Source organism: Lactuca virosa, chromosome 4, assembly GCF_052849685.1.
Source record: "Lactuca virosa cultivar CGN04683 chromosome 4, Lactuca_virosa_CGN04683_v6, whole genome shotgun sequence".
In the NCBI taxonomy this organism is placed as follows: Eukaryota; Viridiplantae; Streptophyta; class Magnoliopsida; order Asterales; family Asteraceae; genus Lactuca; species Lactuca virosa.
The window spans coordinates 241,569,967-241,590,030 of record NC_136429.1 but is presented as its reverse complement, the minus strand read 5'-3'; the positions used below and the strand labels follow the sequence as shown (position 1 = coordinate 241,590,030).

Below are 20,064 nucleotides of genomic sequence, written 5' to 3'. Positions count from 1 at the left end.
ATAAATAATTATAATTCTTGTAATTAATTAGAAATTATTTGTGGTTTATATCATAAGGTCTGATATACAAAGTCATGTATATTTTTTTGGACTTAAATGTTTTTTTGTCTTTTAATAAGATGCCATGGGTTTATAAAATATAAAGGTTTGGAAGAATTTTTTATAAAACTCTTTCGTTCTTTTATATAAAATCCAAGATGTGGGACAAGTTAAAAGCCAGTTTCTTTAATAAGAAAAGACAAAACTGTACAAATGGTCGTGTGGTATGTTGAAAAATATCACTATGGTCCAAAAATGTTTGGACTAGCACCAGTAGTCCAAAACTTTCATTTTGTTGCGTTTTTGGTCCAATCTTTTATGATTATTTTCAAAATGACGGATCTACCCCTGTTAACATAATTTTTTTTCTTATTTTCTGATTAAAAAAAAACAAAAAAAATAATAATCAAAATAAATCTCTCTCTCTCTCTAAAAAAAGAAAATAGATATAAAAATCTCCCCTCTCTCACGCTTAGAAAATCTGCAACAAGACCTAAACATGGTTTTTGAAGATCTGGAGTGTCGTCCCTTCTCGTTGGACATCCCTTTCACAGATCGGAGGCATCAAACTCTCCACCTCTATGCCCTAGCTTCCTTCGTCGGAGGAGACGATCTAGTATAGCCGTCAGAGGAGTCGATATAGCACCGCCGTCGAAGGAGACGATCTAGCACTAACGACCGGAAGGGGAGAGACCACCAGTGTAGATCAAGCTTCGATTAGGGTTGTCGTCTTCAGCCTCATCGTCTCCGCCACCACCAACCTCTTATTTCAAAGCCGTCGTCACCTACATAAAACCCTAATCGATATGAAGTCGCCGCCATCTAAATAGCTAGGATTTCGTTGCCATCGGTAATCTGTAACCCATGCACCTCCTCCCACCTCTATGCTAGTTAGCTTGTTATTAACATTAACAGCTTAAATTGTAGGGTGGTGGGTCTCGATTTACTCGATTTATTTGAAGATAGATTTGCAGGTGGGTCTCGATTTATCTCTCTTCTTTGCTACCAGATTACCCAAACAAGGAGACCCCCAAAATACCTAGTTCCTTCATCTGATTTTGAATGTTTATGTACTTCAAAATCGATGAACATTCATAGATAGATTGGTGATTTTGAGTTTTGAATCAGATTTTGGTTATGAATGCTAAATATTTGATGATTTAGATCAAATCAACTTTTTCTTTTGCAGGAAGTTGAAACAAGAAACAAAAACGATTTTCGGTTTCTGATTTTTTTTATAGTGGTGGCATCCGGTGGTGGTGGTGGTGAGAGGTGGTGATGGTAGCTGTAGGTGGTGGTTAAAGAAGGAAGTGGTGGACGGTAGTGATTTAGATAGTTGAAGCAGATGAAGACGAGCACATCTGTTGTTTCCAATGGAGAGAGAGATTTATTTTTACTTTTTTGTTTTAGAGAGAAATATTTATTTTTATTTTTATTTTTTTGTTTTAGAGAGAGAGATTTATTTTTATTTTTATTTTTTTGTTTTTTTTAAATCAGTAAATCAGAAAAACAAATAAGAAAAAAGAGAAAATCATATTAGCAGGGGTAGATCCGTCATTTTGAAAATAATCAGAACAGATTGGACCAAAGACGCAACAAAATGAAAGTTTTGGACCATTGGCACTAGTCCAAACCTTTTTGGACCAAAGTGACATTTTTCGACATACACCATTTGTGCAGTTTTGTCATAAGAAAACCATTTTTTAGAAGCATGGTAAGATATAATGATGAAAATAAGGTCTTAAAAGTGTTAAAACCAAAGGATAATGGTTTGGTAAAAGATTTAAGAAAGGCTTTCATTCTCCTCTTTTATTTTAAACCATTTTTTAGAAGCATGGTAAGATATAATGATGAAAATAAGGTCTTAAAAGTGTTAAAACCAAAGGATAATGGTTTGGTAAAAGATTTAAGAAAGGCTTTCATTCTCCTCTTTTATTTTAATGCTAAATGATGTGAGTTTTCTTGGATTTTCTCCCATCTCTTTTGTTTTTAAAGTTTTAAGACATAAGTAAAGATTGACTTTTGTTTTTAAATGTCGTAAGAGCTCATTTTGCAAGAAGAATGATTAGCATCCAAGCCAAATTGGTTATTATTTGTGGATTACTTTTAGAGGAATTATTTTTTGAATTTTTATCATTCACTCCATCAACTTCTAACCTTCCAAAATGATCAAGGTTTTCAAATGTAGTAACTCTTTCTTTATATGGTTGTATTAGTATTAATCTTTCTATACAAGAAATGATCATTGATGTGAATAAAATAATTTTATCTTTATACAAGATTTTAAAGTTTCTTTTGCACTTTTTAGTGTTTCTAGAAACCAAATCTTAATATATATATATATATATATATATATATATATATATATATATATCTTTCGATGCACATTTTTCACCCGGGTTCGAAAGTAAATTCACCGCCTTGGAGACAACAAAAAGGAAACAAAGTGACGTCGTCATCATCAACACTAAATGAAATCGTTGATCTCATCAACGAAATTGTCAGCATCCACATTATAATAAAGCATATGCGAAAGAGAAAAAATGATATTGCGATGAAAAATTGTGTATTGTACAATAAAATGAACAATGAAAAAACATAATTGTTAGAGGTGGAGATACATGAGACAGATATGTAGTTTTTTCTCGGCCTACATGATCACCTGATAGGAGGGGTTCTTCAAATGGTACTTAAACGGGAACGATTAGTTGCTACAAAATATGGTCGAGAGGTTTAGAATATCATGTATTTTTATGGGTGTTATTGTATGTAGCCCTCATGATTTATGAAATTCCTACATCTCCGCCCCCCTCCACCCTTCCCTTTTTGTCATTTTGTTGTTTTTTTATTTTGTTTTTGTTTTTGTTTTGTTTTTTTTGTTGTCTTTCATTATTATTATTATTATTATTTAATTAAATTTATAATAATTATAGTAATTTAATAATAATAAAAATTCATTTTTTTAAATCTTTATTTTACCAACTACAATAATTAAATATTCCTTATCTCGTTTGGTTTCGTGATGTGGCTCTCCGGTTATTATCTATCGTATTATTTCATAAATAGTTGATTTGATGTCACTTTAATTTTATCTTTAATAATAAAGAAATTGATTTGATGTTTTGTTTTCTTCTATTACTACGTATATATAACACGATCAATCGATCGATTGAAATCATTCAAAAAAAATTCGTATCCCATATCTTTGTCTAAGTCAACGTATCTACAACGATTGAATCATATGGCGGATTATCAGACTAATCAGGTTTGTTTGTTTTTAGATAGTTTTAGTATACTAATACGTTGACACAATTACCAAACTGAGCATGTATGTATTTTATTTGTCAGGTGTTTAGTACTCGTGAAAATCTAAAGGAGTGGGTTGACAATGTGGCACGAATTCTCGGATATGTGGTCATTACAAAAAGATCAAAAACGAAAACAAGTGGTGGCTATGTTTCAAAACAAGTGGTGACAATGTATATGGAGGGTCATGCATTTGGAAAACGGCTGACTATAGATGAACGTCGTATGGTGGAAGACATGACAGATAATGATGTCCGTCCACGTAATATTCTTTCGATCTTGAAGAGTCAAAATGAACACAATGTAAGTACAATAGACACCATTTATAATGCACTAGAAAAATATTGATCACAAATGCGTGCAGGTCAAAGCGAAATTGCAAGTTGTATTCGAAATTTTGCAATTAAAAGGATATATATATATATATATATATATATATATATATATATATATATATATATATATATATATATGAGTATCATATAGATGATACGACAAATGAGTTGGAAGACTTGTTTTTTGTTCATCAGACATCATTGAATATATGGCGTGCATTTCCACAAGTGTTAATGATGGATGTCACGTATAAGACAAACAAGTATAACATGCATATTCTTGAAATTGTTGGTGTCACTTCAACAAACAACACATTTTCCATAGCTTTCGTGCTTATGGACGAAGAGAAATAGGCAAATTATACTTGGGCATTAAATTGTATGAGGACCACATTGGGTGGATATGATGAGCCATATGTAATCGTCACAGATAGAGAATTAGCTTTAATGGATGCATGTGAAAATGTATTTCCCGCTTCCAACCGGTTACTCTGTAGATGACACATATCTGAATGTATAAAGAAACATTGCAAACCAAGTTTAAAGTCCAAGGGTATTTGAGGATCATATAAGAAAGTATGGGCGAATCTAATTGAGTCATCAACAAGGAGATCATATTTAGAAAATTATGATCGACTTCAATCAATACTGGAAGACTGTCCAGGTATTATTACGTTATTAATAATTACTAGTCCACTAGTTTTACTGAAAGATAATGAAAAGTTCGTCATACACTGAAGTATTAATAATTACAATTTTTAATCATCATGAAACCAAACGGGATATACACCGAAGGAATATTACTTTATTAAGACACACATCAATATCTTTCGGCTCCTAAAACTTACATTTTCAATCCCTCAACTTTTATGATATATTTTCTTTGTATCTTTTACTTTTATGATACATTTTCTTTGTATCTTATGATATAAGCTTTAGGGGCTGAAAATGAAATTTCTTTAAGAAAACGTTGATTTTATGTGAGCCGAATTCATTTTACAGTGAAAGGAGCATATATAACTCTATGAATTACTTTAAATATGTCTTTTTTGTATACGTTATCAATTGTTTGTTTAGTTTTTTGTTTTCAATTATCTTAATCAAACTTGGTTGGATAAATACAAAGAAATGTTTGTATCATTATGGACAAACAGAGTTTTACACTTCGACAACCACACGAATAATAGAGTTGAAAGTCAACATGTGAGATTTAAAAACTACTTGGATTCAAATCACTCAAAGTTGCATAGATTTTTTGATTATATTGACAAGACAGTTGAATCACAATACACATCCATAAAAGGACGTCTTTGAAAAAGCAGAATCGAAGTAAAAGCATTTCCATAACATAGAAATTTTCAGAAACTTATTACGTAAAGTTTCACATCATGGTTTACAAAAATGTTGCAAGAATTAGATTGGCCCAATTTTCAAAATATAACTGAGACAAACTGTGGGTGTAAACTACGTCGTATTTGTGGGTTGGCTTGTACCCACAAAATTTTAGTTTATTACAATACATGATAGCAAATACCTTTGGAGTCAAATGATTTTTTTGGAGAAGACTTGATGTAGAGAGAGTAGTGTCGGTCACTCAATATGATGAATCAACTTTTGATGGTGAAGCAAACCTTTCAAAAAAAAGCTACAATAAACAGTCAAATGATGTGAAGACTAATTATCTTGAAAAAAATGATGAATATATGGAAGTCATCACCTTCTATGGCTTCAGAGCTTGTTGTTCATACAAATACCCATATACGTCCATGTGCGAGTACAAAACCATCAAAGCAAAACCTCCGGTTCGGCCAACTCAATATCCATCAACTCAAGATCCTCATAGAGGTAATTTTTCTTCGTATACAACAGATTATATGGGGTCTAAAATGTTTGATTTAAACCAACAACCGAAACCGGAGAGACACAACACATATTCGTTTGGAGAATCTTCAATGTTCAACCAAGAACCAACATATCAAAGATCCTACTTCGAACATGCACTTATGAATGAAATTCCAAGTGAATTTCAACCATACAAAATGTGGAAAAGTGAATTTCAACCATACAAAATGTGTCACACATACAAAATGTGGAAGGAGATGGACACTGTGGATTCCGAGTAATAGTTGTTGTTCTTGGTTTTAGTGAAGACTATCGGTATCAAATTCGGACAGACTTATACGGAGAGTTATTGATGCACATTGATGATTATAGAGTGGTTTTTGAAAATTACATAAACGTCATTAGTGAAGCGTTGAATTTCTATGAAACACCTGTGATTCGAAAACATTTGATGATTATGTCTGGTATTTTAATTGCTAATAAGTATGGTGTTATTGTTCATTTCTTAAGCAAAGACGAATCTTCAACGTCTTTCCCACTTTGGAGTGGTCCACAAGATTTCTCAAATCATCCAATTATAAATATCATCCTCTTTAACGGTTGTCATTATATTAAGGTTGATTTACAAGAGGGTCATCCAATGGCTATTGTTTCTTGGTTATGGAACATGCACAAATCAACACGTTCTACTAGATGGCAAACATAGCTCGATTGTCTGCTTACGTTCGACCATATAGACAATTCAATAATCGTCGTACCGAAAGAGTGAACGTATCATATAATTAATGAAATGTAAATTTCAATTTGTTTAATAATAACATTGTATGTTTAGGTTGTATCACACTCGATTGTAGTTATTATTATTGTCATTATTTTTAAATCAATTAATTAATTAATAATAGTAATAAAATAATTATTATTATAATTATAATAATAAATGTAAAAAAACAAAAAGTAAGAAAAGACAAAGAGGGGGTAGAAGAGAGAATTTGGGGGTACATACAAAAAACCTCATTTTTTATATTATCGTGAAGTTTTTTTATTATCTTGTATTTTTTGTTTTTTTTCTTTTAATTATGGTGTATTTTTTTATTTGTACTAGCTTTTTTTTAATAAAAAAGTGTTATTTTTTATTTAATTTTATATTTCTAATTTAATTAATTTAAAAATAATGATGTGGAAAATGAGTTGAACGAGGTTTTAAGACCGCGCGTTGCGGCGGATGTTTAAACATTTTAAGACCGCGCGTTGCAGCGGATGTTTAAACAATGCTTTTTGTTGAAACTGCATTGCTCTAAATGGAAAAAGTAAACTCATTCATGGTCATTTTAATGAAGTTTGCAAATATGTTTATAACATGGATCTCAGTAAAATGTTTAGCTTCCTTTCCTTCCTTTCCATAAGGATAACCGGCAACTTCATTGTAGAATGATGTTATAGGGCCACAATCTACTTCTTCGCATTGCCATTTAGTTGCTTAGATATTTTGGTTTCAGTTTGTTGTTCTTCCCATTGATGGCGCCTAGTTAGCAATCAAACAACTAAATTAAGGGAATTTGAAAAGTATAGCAACATACATTACTTTTGAGCTTTGATTACTAATATAGGTTTATCCACCATATCATTGTACTTTCTAAGTATAATAGTTTAATAAGAAAAAAATATATAAATAAGAATAAGAAATGAAAATAACATGCTATATTAGACAAAAAAAATAAAAGTATAATGTTATTTCTTGCATTTGGCCCTGATTGGGCTACATGCAAGAAAAAAACAATTTACTTTCATTATGTTGTCTAATATAGGATATTACTTTTATTTAAGCTTGTTTCTTTTAGATTGATTTAATGTGTACTATGCTAGAATTAGTTCCATTGCTATTAACTCATTGGACTTTGAAAGTACAATGCTAGAATTTGGAAAAAATTTATAAATCATACTCTTTTTAGAATCCTATTTTATTTTATTTTAGTTTATTGAGTTTTGACAACTGATGACGTCTTACCCACAAATCACAATAGCATTGTACATCCTAAGTATAATGGTCTAATAAAAAATAATAATAAATTAGAAAAGAAAATAAGAATATGAAATATAAGTAACATGTTATATTAGAAAATAAAATGAAAGTATATTGTTATTTCTTGCATTTGCCTCGTGATTTGATTGGGCAAAATGCAAGAAAAAAGCAATGCACTTCCATATTTTTGTCCAATATAACATCTTACTCTTGTTGTGATTCTTTGATAAACATAGCACCGAATCATTTTCACTGCATAATTTTACTCAAAATCCAAAACTCGACAAAAGTAGAAGTTTAAAGATTTACTTGAGAGTAAAATACAAAATGGTCCCTGTATTTTTTTTTAATTAACTGTGTTTAGTCTAAAAATTGAATCTTTTTTTTTTTCAATTCACATCCTATTTTTCAAAATTGAATAATTGTTCAAAGTAAAGTGCTAACTATTCCCTGCTATAATGAAGTGAAAGAATGGGGCTCTAATGCATAAAAATAAAATTGTAAGTTGCTATTGCTTGCATTTGACCCAAAAAAAGTTAAATAGTAATTACAATAATAGTAATATTTTTTTGTTATTTTAGAAAATAAAATTGTAATTTAATTAAAGTAATAATCTTCTTTAAAAAGATGCACGCCACTTAAAATTACACAGAAAAAACAGGTTATATTGTAATTTTTCATTCAATTCCAAGATGGAATGAAAAAAAAACACTACTTGCATGACAGTGGCATCCAATAATAGACAAATAAACAAAAGTACATTGTTATTTATTGCATGTAAACCTAAAAAAAACATTATGTGTTAACATTTTTTACTATTAAGACATTTTATTTTGAATAGACATTTCATTATTAAATTCTAAACATTCATTTTACTATAGCATTATACTTTGAAAACAATTGTATTATGAAAGTATAGCAAACCAATAGTTTTGGTAAATACTTCTTGTAATCCTATTACCATGGCTGCGATGGTTGTTGTCTAAATGAATTAACACTAACCATTAGAAAGTTTCATATAATACCGACCATGATGTACAACTCCATGGCCATACCAAGGACTAACAATGTGATGTTGCATGTCGTACGGACTATTAGGTACAAATGATCCAGACCCATAGTATAGATCCACTCCACTCTACCCTAGACCTGAAATGTGTAAGTTGTAACAACGGCATACGTGTAATAATTACATACAAAAATTAATAATTCATATTTGATATAACTTGCAACTAATCCATCACATACCTGATGTACATGCCAGGTTATGAATTTCTACTATAACCCTTGTCAAGGTTTCCAAATTCTTTAGTATATCGTATTGGTGTTTCAAAATAAAAAATTAATACAAAGTGGAAGAATATACTACAAAACTAAATAAATATATAAATAGAGCCTAAACGACTAAAAAGTTATTAGATGTAATATAATATATAATTAAAGTATGTAATTATGTATAATCACAAATTAGTATGAAGTGGAATATAGTTTATTTAAATGTATAGAACTTACATCATGGTAGTATAAGATCATTCTTTGGTTTGTCAATTTCAAGTGTTCTCCACACTATACCAGGCTACCAGCAACAAAACGTATCGAAAGACAAAAATACCCTTGGCCTAAAACCATGAATCCTAAAGGATATGGGTAAACCTGATTGCTTTCTCCAAACCCTTTTTTCCTTGTAAAAGCCAGTTTCCAGTGCTAATCTTGCATTCATTCCTCACCTTAAAGCAATAAATACAATACAATGATCGTTATCATATATTGTAATTAAATGTTTTGATTATTACCTCTAATATTGTATTTGTTAATAAAGCAATTTCACCATTATAAAACTTTGATTTTCTTTCAATGGCTTCTACAGAAGCTTTTTGTGTTTTGGACGTGGACCATATTGCTTTTTACTCCTCAATTTCAAGAAGCGCATTAGTAATTTGTGGCATGCTATAAAATGCAAAAGAAAAAATCAAGTATGAGGAAACATTGTTATAAGGTTGATTGATAATAAAATAAACACTTTTCTTAAACTAATTACCATAGCCGATTCTTTCTTTTCCTCCACCAACCTATTAGTAGAGAATTTTGCAATCTAATTTTGTAGTGTTGGGTATTCCAAGTTTGCCCTCTGAAACAATAATAAAATCATCATTATAAACAAAGTAATGAAAAAAACCATGAATTTAAAAAACATGCAATACGCAATTTTATGTGATGATTTAAGGTATGATTGATATAGTTGGATCTTGAATTGGATCTTCAGATAATGGGATAAAGAAATACATGTGGTTTTGATTTAAATTGTAAAGAACCCTAGTTTCAGCAAAAAAAAAAAATCATTTTTTATGCTTTTCTAAGAAAGGGGTTGGGTGGAAGAAAGAGAGAAAGCATGAGGCGACTCGTATAGACGTTGAACCATCATGTTTACTCCTTTTCTAGATCCTCGTAAGTACTATAGATGCTTCTTCTCAGTCTCTACCCTCCACGCCGACCGTCGCTTCTTCTCCATAAGGTACTGTGGATTTGGTTTCATTATCGTTGGATAATAAAGGTAACTATCATCTTCACTACTGGTAATCTTCCCGGAGCAGATCTTGTGGTATGTTGATTTGGTGCTACCGTCAAAACATTGAAAAATCCGAACCTAAAAAGGCATATATATAAAAGAAACGCAGTTACAAAAACAAAAAGAATCAAGAAAAGATGTAGAACCTTTAACATGAATCCATCTTCTTGCTCTGAACCCTATAGGTTAAACCATCTTTGTGCGTGTGTCTGTTATCACCAACCAGAAATCCAAAACACCCGAACTAAGATTTTAGGGGAAGCGAAGGCAGATAATTAATGACAATGGATACAAACGGTGGTGACGATGATATCAGAAATGATGGTAATGGTGATGGTGAAGTCGGTAAACAGCGGTAAGATAGGGGATGGTGCGGTGAAGCAGATGGAGAGGTGTTCGTCAGGTGGAAAGTGGTTTGAGGTCATGAGAGAGAGTTCTTTCAAATTTGAATGAGACGTGTAAGAAAGGAGCACAGTCGAGAAAGACATGTTCAAGCACAGTGGAAGCACTGGAGCATGATGTGCTCTTATGCACAGTGTTTAACATTTTGACAAAATGTTAATGTTTACAATGAGTTACAGAATATATAATTTCAATGTGGTGTAAAGATGAAAGAAAAAAGTGAGATTAAAACAATAGGGAAAATGACACATATAACCCACAAACCTTTTAGGGTTGACTCATTCGGTCCTTAATGTTATTTCTGTGTCTTTTTAGGGAACAAAGTTGGTTGTGTCGGGTCTAAAACGTCCTGTTTGAGAAAACGCATGGGTAACCCGGTTACACCTTATGATAGCTCATGTACTTTTACATTTTAATAATTAAAAATAATATAAGGGGCCCACAACTAACTCTCTCTCTCTCTCTCTCTCTCTCCTCATACAAATTCTTTCCCGACGACACAACATAAACGTCACTCCTCTCCTTACCATTACCTCTACCTTTTTAAACTTTCTTCTCCACCCTCAAGAGGCTTATCTTCTGCATAAGTTCAAACAGATCAGAGATGAAGACATGTGAAGTAATAAATGACAATGTTAAGGGATTAGCGGACGTGAAGGTCCTCATCCTTACCGGCTACATAGCACAAGCAAAGCATTAGTAGAGGTGGAGATCCCCATCGCTACCACCGCTCTCTGGTAACTCCTACTTCCATCATCAATGCATCATCTTTTTTGATTTTTTCCCTCCAGGTAACTCCATCGTCGGTGGACACATAAAAAATCAAGAACCTGCAACAATTTTTAATTCATTGTTCTTCTGATGCCATTAACAGATCAAGCCTCAATAGAATCACATCTCACTGATGAAGAGTTGTTTCGCTCCATATGGCTACATCTCCTGCTCTTTGTACCGCCACGACTGATTTGGGTTTTATTCTTCTTAATCGTCATATGGCCCCTCAAAATTAACAAGATTTGAACCAGATTTTATCTTTCAAGCTTTCAGCTTGGTTAAATACGCACACAATTAAAGATCTGAGATGAGTTGTTGTCGCCAGTGGAGGCACTTGTGGAGATGTCGATGAAGGTTGTGGTAAGTTCCTGATGCACGTGGTAAATGAAAGGTCGACGATGTGTGTGGTTTTCGATTTTTTCTCTCTATAATTTATGGGTTTTTGATTTTGTATGTGGAGATGTGAGTTTGAATTGATGCATTTTTATCAGCTTGCCATTGGAGTCGATGAACACAGATCTAGTGAGGGATAAATAAAAATGTATTATTTTGAATCTGATGTGGTGAGTGTGTGTTTTCGGTTCACCGGTAGATTAATCAATATATGATCTTTGGGTAAATTCTGAACGGTGTATCCACCTAAACGGATCTCTCCATCGAAACAATCCTGACAAATTTCATAACCATAGCTAAATCCGAAGGGTAGGAAACTGTATTTCGCCAATCACCGCTTTCACCTCTCCAAACTCGATTATAGTTTGTTTGAGCAGATGTTAACGATGACGATGAGATTATTAGAATCACGAAAAAGAAGAGTAAGTGAAAATCATGTTTGAATACGTTCGGAATTGAATTGTGGCAAAAATCTGATCGGGTCGTTGAAATTGAAAGAGAGAGAGAGAAAACGTTTGACTTTGATAGGTCATAAAAGCAGTTTAATTGATGTTGTTGAGAGAGAGAGAGAGAGAGAGAGAGAGAGAACAGGTTACCCACAACTTAGTTCCCTCATAAAGCCATAAAAGAAATTAGTGACTAAAAGGGTAAACCCTAAAAAGTTCATAGGCTATATGTGTCATTTTCCCTAAAACAATATAAATCTAATATCATAATGACTTGAATGAGTTAGAAAGGTTTTATTCCCTCCACTACGATTTATTTTCATACAAGAAATAATTAGATATACAATAATTAAAAAGTACTTTTATTCGTATAATTTTCACTAATAAGTTTTGTAAATAAATAAAAAGTTAGTTAAAATATTATTGTTTAAAAATGAATAAAAGTTTTTTTTGTTGTAATTGTATTTTGAAATTTCAATAGTATTTTCTTATACCTTGTAAAAGATTATGTTTAGGTGAAAGATATGTATTTTCTATTTCCTTGATATACATAATTAGCGTATAGCATATTAAACAAAATGGTATACAATCATATACAATTTTATTTAATATTTTTATATAATTTAATTTTATTTTTAAAAGTATTTTTTATTTGTTTATCAGTCTAATTTTATTTATGAGAAATTAAATATCTTCTTATTGTTGTTCCTATAAATCCTCATACCCAATTAAATGATGAAACGTGTCATATTAGTATACTAAAATATCATTAAATTTCATTAAATGGGTATTAAATGTGACACATGTCATTATTTAATTAGATAGAAATATTTGTAGGAACAAAAAGTAGGAGAATATTTAATATCTCCTTATTTATTGTTTCAATTTATAAACAACAAAAAAAACATGTTTAAAAACTAGACAACTTTTCATTCCTTGGAACCAACAAATATAACAATTAATTTCATTATTACAAACAAGCATAAGCTATAATTTATATACTATTTAGTATATTTAGTATTTTGATTACAAGGGCGAGCGCTTTGGCATACATCAGTAAACTTGTTATATTTAGGGAGAATTTCGTATATGCCCTTACTAAACATCTAAATATCGTATTTGCCCGGTCTAAACTCTAAATATCGTGTTTGCCCTTCTTAATCTTTGAAAATATCGAATTTACCCAAATCTATTTTTTTGATTATTTTTTATTGATTTATAATTCTTTTTTATAACCTTAAATCATTATAATTGAAAATAGATATTAAATGGACAATAATGCCCTTACTGGCAGTACATCACATAATAACGTTGATTGCAACCTCTATTTTCCTTACGATGGTATCACACTTCTTCCCTGTTGTCGATGTTTCTTCCCTTGTTGTGTCGCACGCACAGGTAAATAAAATGCGACCCTAATCCTAATTTCCCTCTCTACAATTTCTTTTGTGATGTTGTTTGATTTGTTCACATCAATTTTTTGAAACCCCTGCTATTTTGATGTTTCAAAAAGGGATTTATAGATGTACCTTTGATAAGTGTAGGTGTTATGTACCCTTGTTATAATCCCCTACTTTTCATGCTTGTATTGTACCATAAATGACGTAAGCAAAGTTAATTGCACTAACGAGAGATGATCAAAGTAAATGGTTAATATGCTATAAATATTTGGGCACAAATAATGATAAAGTGCTTCAATTAATCCACTGAGATCCTTCTGTTGTAAAGCTGTGGCTTTGATTGGAGACTATTGTTCATGGTTAGAGTATGATAGATTATTACATCTTCCCAACTCTTGCAATGGGTTCTTCAAATATTTTATGTTGAACTATTCTTATTGTCATCCCTTTACGACCACCAGTCAATGTTGATTTCACGATTTGAATTTTGTATGAGTTGGAATTGTACAATGCCCACCCCCAAATGTATAAATTTATCAACGTTTAAATCGAAACCATTTTCATTTTATGGCACTACTCATTAGTGGGCATAGTGTCCCCCTTAAAAAACTAAAGAAAGAAGTATCTACGTCTTTAGTGCCAAATGTAATTGGTAGCTTATTGAGGAAACGAGCATGACTAGAAGCTGGTCATGAGTTGAAAATGTAACTGTGGTTCATAATCCGGATAGAGAATCAAAATCAGGTCCGACTGTCAACCGACGTCGAGGTGGATTGAGAACCGAAGATGATTGTGTGTCTTCCCGTCCGGATGGTATGATAAAATGATATCTCATAGGACTGGTCTAACATGGAGTAGGGCTAGGCGAGATATCTCCTAACAGTTATCATATCAGTATGCTACCCATGTTCGGAGAATAATCGGGAAAGAAAAATGTTTGAGGCACCGACAATTTTTGCAGATAAATTGTCGATATTGAGTCCGGAGGTTGAGTGTCGGGGCCGAAATCAGAACTCCATAGTGACAACAGAAGGGGAAAATCTCCAACTCAAAGCGAGGTATGGTAGTGAGATGATACGCCCACAACACCGAAGGCAAGGAGGTTTAAGCAAAATACAATTAAAATTTGCATCATGAAATTTTGATCGGTGAACATCCCCACTATTTGATTTTCTCAACATTTTTAAGTTTATGTTTTGCACCAAAAAATCACTTCATCTTCTTTGAAAAGAACTGTAATCACACACACATACACATCTAAGGAATTGTACTATTTCGTTGAAAAGAATGTAGTCAAATGTATGGTTTTAATATTGAAGGGCAATTTAGTCAATTAGCATTTTCTCATAAATTAATACAATTAAAAATATATAAAAACTTATTAAAAATGTTTAAAAAATAGATTTGGGCATATCCGATATTTTAAAAGATTAAGAAGGATAAATATGATATTTAGAGTTTAGATCAGACAAATATGATATTTAGATGTTTAGTAAGGGCATATACGAAATTCTCCCTAAAATTTAAACCGACATCCAACTTGCTCCAACTTCGCGAGAGTGTGGGAGGTTGATTTATCATAGGAATGTGATATTTTCATGGGTAAATTATACTATTCGTCCCTCCCTCGTATATGTGCCAAAACGCATGTTTAGTCTCTATTTTAAAAAAATTAACTCAGATCATCAATCGTTTGGTTAAAACTTGCACATTTCATCCCTCTGGACATAAAAGACTATTTTGCCCTTCTTTATTTATTTTTTGATTTATTAATTAATTATTAACCATTAATGCATTAAAAATATTATTTATTAAATACATGGGTCATTTGTATTCAGCCATTGGAAAATTACCTCCGACCACAATCACCACTAGCCTCCGGTCACCACCACCACTAACCTCCGACCACCACTACATTTGTGAGTGGAGAAAACACAATCCATGTTCTAATCCAGAAAAAATGCTAACCCAAAAATCCATTAAAGACATCAATGTCATTTAAAAAATCAAATTCAGAAATCCATTCACTATATCAAATTCATAAATCAATACTTACATAAACTAACACACATTAATACATAGACAAAAAAACTACAAATTTGGATTATATCTTCATATGAATATGAAGAAGAAACCTCTGTATGAAAAAATAAATAAATAAATAAACACTTCTGATGCAACTTCGATTTCTAACGATTTGAAGCCTAATCAATTGGATATTGGTTCCATTTCTTCTGAACAATCAGATATGAGGTGCAATCATGGGGAGAAAACGAAGAAGAATGAGATGGGGGTTTGGTCGGAAACAACCAAGGCAACAACGAGATCTAGGGTTTGGCAACCACAAGTCGGGTTCCAGAAATCGCCGTTGTTCGTGGTCGCCAGATGGTTTGTGTAACACCCTGAAAACATGGATAAAATTTTCATTTTTGACTTAATTGAAAACCAATAAGTATTCATAACAATCCTAAACAAATTATGTCAAATGAGAGTAATCATCGGAGTACAAATCCAAAATCACAAAGAATATATGGAACATGGGTGGATGCGTTGCGATCATGTCGGACCTTTCCCTTTTATACCGAAAATACCTGAACCTAAAAACATAACTGTAAGTACAAAGCTTAGTAATGAAACATCCCCAAAAATACGGTCCAAAAATTTCGTTTTAAAACATTTAAGAAAAACCATATTTTATCAAACACCATAATAACAAAACCACAAGTATCAAAATGTCATAAATCATGTATCTCAAAAATCTCATATCATCTATCAATGTATCAAAATCACGTGTCAAAATATCAGAGTGAATCCTCCCAGGCTAAAAGTTGTGGTGTGTGCCATGCAGTCATCCCGAGCTCTTCCCTTTACTAGTGGAAGTACCTGAAACCAAAATTGAAAACTGTAAGCATGAAGCTTAGTGAGTCTCCCCAACTACCACATACTATACACATATCACATAAACATATCTTGGGCCCCGCTCCTGCTACATTGAGTCGGGATCGGCATCGACTTTCCCGACATCGAACCCTATTCGGCATCGGGCCTCGCCCGGCATCGAGCACATCTTGGAATGCATGTGAACACAGTCATATAATACACATAAACCTAAGCATATATCATTAACATTTGAACATTCCTCGGGCCCCGCCCGGCATCATACCGTAGTCCGGAACCATACTAACATTCCTCGGGACCGCCCTGACATCAGACCGAAGTCCGGAAACATACAAGTACAAACACATGCAAGAATCACAATGACATCAAGCATACAAGCATTCCTCGGGCCTGCCCCGGCATCGGATCGAAATCCGAAAAAGCATATAAACCTACACCGGGCCCCGCCCGACATCAGACCGTAGTCCGGAACTACTACTAACTAAACGGGCCGGCCTTGGTGCCTTACACCCATTCCTACTGGAGGAAACTCACCTCGTATGCTAGCTGTGAAATCTCGTGTGAGGAATCTCTGACGGCTGGTCCAACGACTCCCCGACTATCAATTTCACAATAACACTTAATCAAAATCTGATAATCCTTCTTAGGGTAAAATGACCATTTTACCCCTGGTCAAATTCAACGTCCTGGTCAAGTCAAAGTCAAGGTCAACTCCCAGCCGACTCAACTCGTCGAGTTACCTCCTAACTCGACGAGTTCCTATACTAATCAGACTCGTGATCAACCGAGTCAACTCGTCGAGTCCCTTCACAGACTCGTCGAGTTCTACCTAGCATAGAATTGGGATAACCTGACTCAACTCGTCGAGTCCCTTTCTGGACTCGCTGAGTTCCCTTGTCTGTTTGGGCTATCTTAATGGATTAAGCCCCTACACTTCAGATCCAAGCTTCACACTTCACAAAAACCCTTACAATGCCCTTTTAAGGGTAAAGTTCTAACCTTACCCATTAATACCTCTTCTTAAAGGGTTTAGCTCAAACCCTAATTCCTTAAGACCTAGAACTTGGTCCTTATGTCATCCTTACACCCAACTAAATCTTACAATCTCAGATCTAAACCCCTAACACTACTTGGATACGTAAAGTTCCCACCTTTTTCCACATGCATGTCCTTCGGGGCTAAAAAGGCCAATATGACACTCTATGGCTTGCATGGGGGCTCTAATGGCATAAAGTTTGCACCTTTATGTCATATCATCCCCTCTAGGTCCTAGATCTGGAAGAATACCAACTTGGGTCGATCATTCTCCAAAAGCTATCATTCTTGGACCAAAAACCCTCATAAAGATGGACATAAAGAGATCTAATGAACTAATAGCCAATATAGAAACTTGATTACCAAAAAATATAGCAAATGGTGTGTAGTTTCTGGATCTACTATTTCCCTCTTGAGCCCTCTACCTTCTTCTTCTTCCACAAGCTTCAAAAGTACACAAAGATCACTCAAAATGGCTCACACTCTCAAATAAAGCTCTAGGGTTTCGTGGATTAGGGTTTGGGACAGGAAGGATGGAAATGAGGCCAAGGGGTGGGGTTAAGGAGCTTAAATAGGGTGCAAAACCCTGAAATTAGGGTTTCACTCTGGCCGAGCTACTCGCCGAGTCGATGGCTCTTGACTCGTCGAGTAGATAGCTTAAAACCTGCATATAATCTGTCCTCTACTCGACGAGTTAGTGCCACCAACACGTAGAGTTAGCCTTTCAAAATAAATAAATCAATGAGTTAAATGCATACTAAGAACAAGGCATTACAATTCTCCCCCACTTGTCTTAGACTTCGTCATCGAAGTCTGCTGCGTCTGAAAACAACTCCGGGTAGTGCTCCCACATCTCTTCCTCGGGCTCCCAAGTCCACTCAGAATCCTTGCGGTGCTGCCACTGCACCTTCACTAACTGAACAACCTTGTTCCTCAAGGTTTTCGTCTTACGATCCAGAATCGCCACCGGTATCTCAATGTAGTTCAGGCTGTTGTCAACCTGAATATCCTCCAAGGTCACAATCGCTGAATCATCCACTAGGCACTTCCGCAACTGGGAAACATGGAAAGTGTTGTGGATCTGACTGAGCTCTGCTGGAAGGTCCAACCGATATGCCACCTTGATCACCCGGTCTATAACCCTAAAAGGACCAATGTTCCTAGGGTCCAGCTTGCCTCGCTTCCGGAACCGGATAACACCTTTCCAAGGTGACACCTTCAGGAGGACCATATCGTCCACCTGAAACTCCCAGCTCTTCTGCCGACTCTGAGCAGTCTGAAGCCTGCTCCAGACCTGTTGGATCCGCTCTGTAGTCTTGAGTACTACCTCAGTACTCCCCATGACTCTCTGACCAACCTCGCCCCAAAAGATTGGGGGTCCTACACTTCCTCCCATAGAACATCTCGAAGGGAGGCCGGTCTATACTGGCGTGGTAACTTTTGCTATACGAAAATTCCGCTAATGGAAGATACGTATCCCAACTGCCGCCGAAATCCAAAACACATGCGCGTAGCATGTCCTCGAGAGTCTGTATCGTCCTCTCTCCCTGTCCGTCTGTCTGAGGGTGGAAAGTGGTGCTGAAATGGAGACGAGTACCCATCTCCTCGTGAAACCGCTTCCAAAACATGGAAACTGGCTCGACTATCGTAATCAAATGAGGCCACTCGGCCTACGATCCGCCCGCACTTCCGGCGCTCCTCCTTCAGGCCCTCTACCTATGCCTCTCTGATCTGCTCCAGCAATGGAGTAATCATTTTCATCCTCAGACATATATCTCAAATCGGGGCTGCTGCTGCCTTGCGGCTTAGAGCATCGGCCACCACGTTGGCCTTACCCGGGTGGTAAAGGATCTCACAATCGTAGTCCTTCACCACATCTAACCACCGACGCTGCCTCATGTTCAGATTCAGTTGATCCATGAGGTACCTCAAACTCTTGTGGTCCGTGTAAATGGTACAACGGACCCCGTAGAGGTAATGCCGCCAAATCTTGAGGGCGAACACCACAACATCTAACTCTAAATCATGCGTTTGATAGTTAGCCTCATGAGGCTTCAACCGCCACGAAGCATAAGCTATCACATGACCCCGCTGCATCAAAACTGCATCCATGCTCATAATCGAAGCGTCACAATAAACCAAAAAATCTTCGACGTCCTCCGACAAAGTCAGGATCGGTGCCTCGCACAACCGCTGTCTGAGAGTCTCGAAAGTTGTCTGCTGCTCAGGCCCCCAGCGGAATTTCACCGACTTCTTGGTCAGTCGGGTCAAAGGAACAACGATCTTGGAGAAATCCTGGATGAATCTCCGGTAATAACCCGCTAGACAAGGAAAACTCTGAATCTCAGTTGGAGACCTCGGAACCTCCAACTGCATCACGGCCTCTATCTTGGCCGGATCGACCAGAATACCCTTCTGGTTGACAAGATGCCCAAGAAACTGCACCTCGCACAACCAGAACTCATACTTAGAGAAGCTTGTAAAAAGTCTCTCCCTCCTCAGAGTCTCCAGCACCTCCCTCATGTGCTCCTCATGTTGCTCCTGAGTCTTGGAGTAAACCAAGATGTCATCAATGAAGACTATTACAGACCGATCCAACATCGGTCTT

At 34.8% G+C, this 20,064-nt stretch overlaps 2 long non-coding RNA genes across 9 annotated transcripts; one reads left to right on the top strand and one right to left on the bottom strand.

The window, feature by feature from the left end:
- Positions 1 to 454: 454 nt before the first annotated feature.
- Positions 455 to 1,587, top strand: LOC145108132 (uncharacterized). 2 transcript variants are annotated; one of them, XR_013708082.1, is made up of 3 exons: positions 488 to 889; positions 967 to 1,013; positions 1,229 to 1,587. It is a non-coding gene; the product is annotated as an uncharacterized LOC145108132 (long non-coding RNA). The 2 variants fall into 2 exon arrangements; XR_013708081.1 differs by having other exon boundaries at positions 455 to 1,013.
- Positions 1,588 to 6,817: 5,230 nt separating this feature from the next.
- Positions 6,818 to 10,646, bottom strand: LOC145108130 (uncharacterized). 7 transcript variants are annotated; one of them, XR_013708080.1, is made up of 6 exons: positions 10,255 to 10,646; positions 9,581 to 9,670; positions 9,371 to 9,489; positions 8,791 to 9,269; positions 8,572 to 8,691; positions 6,818 to 7,044 (listed from the first exon to the last, which is right to left on the bottom strand). It is a non-coding gene; the product is annotated as an uncharacterized LOC145108130 (long non-coding RNA). The 7 variants fall into 7 exon arrangements; XR_013708075.1 differs by having other exon boundaries at positions 8,545 to 9,269; XR_013708078.1 differs by having other exon boundaries at positions 8,572 to 9,269.
- Positions 10,647 to 20,064: the final 9,418 nt, after the last annotated feature.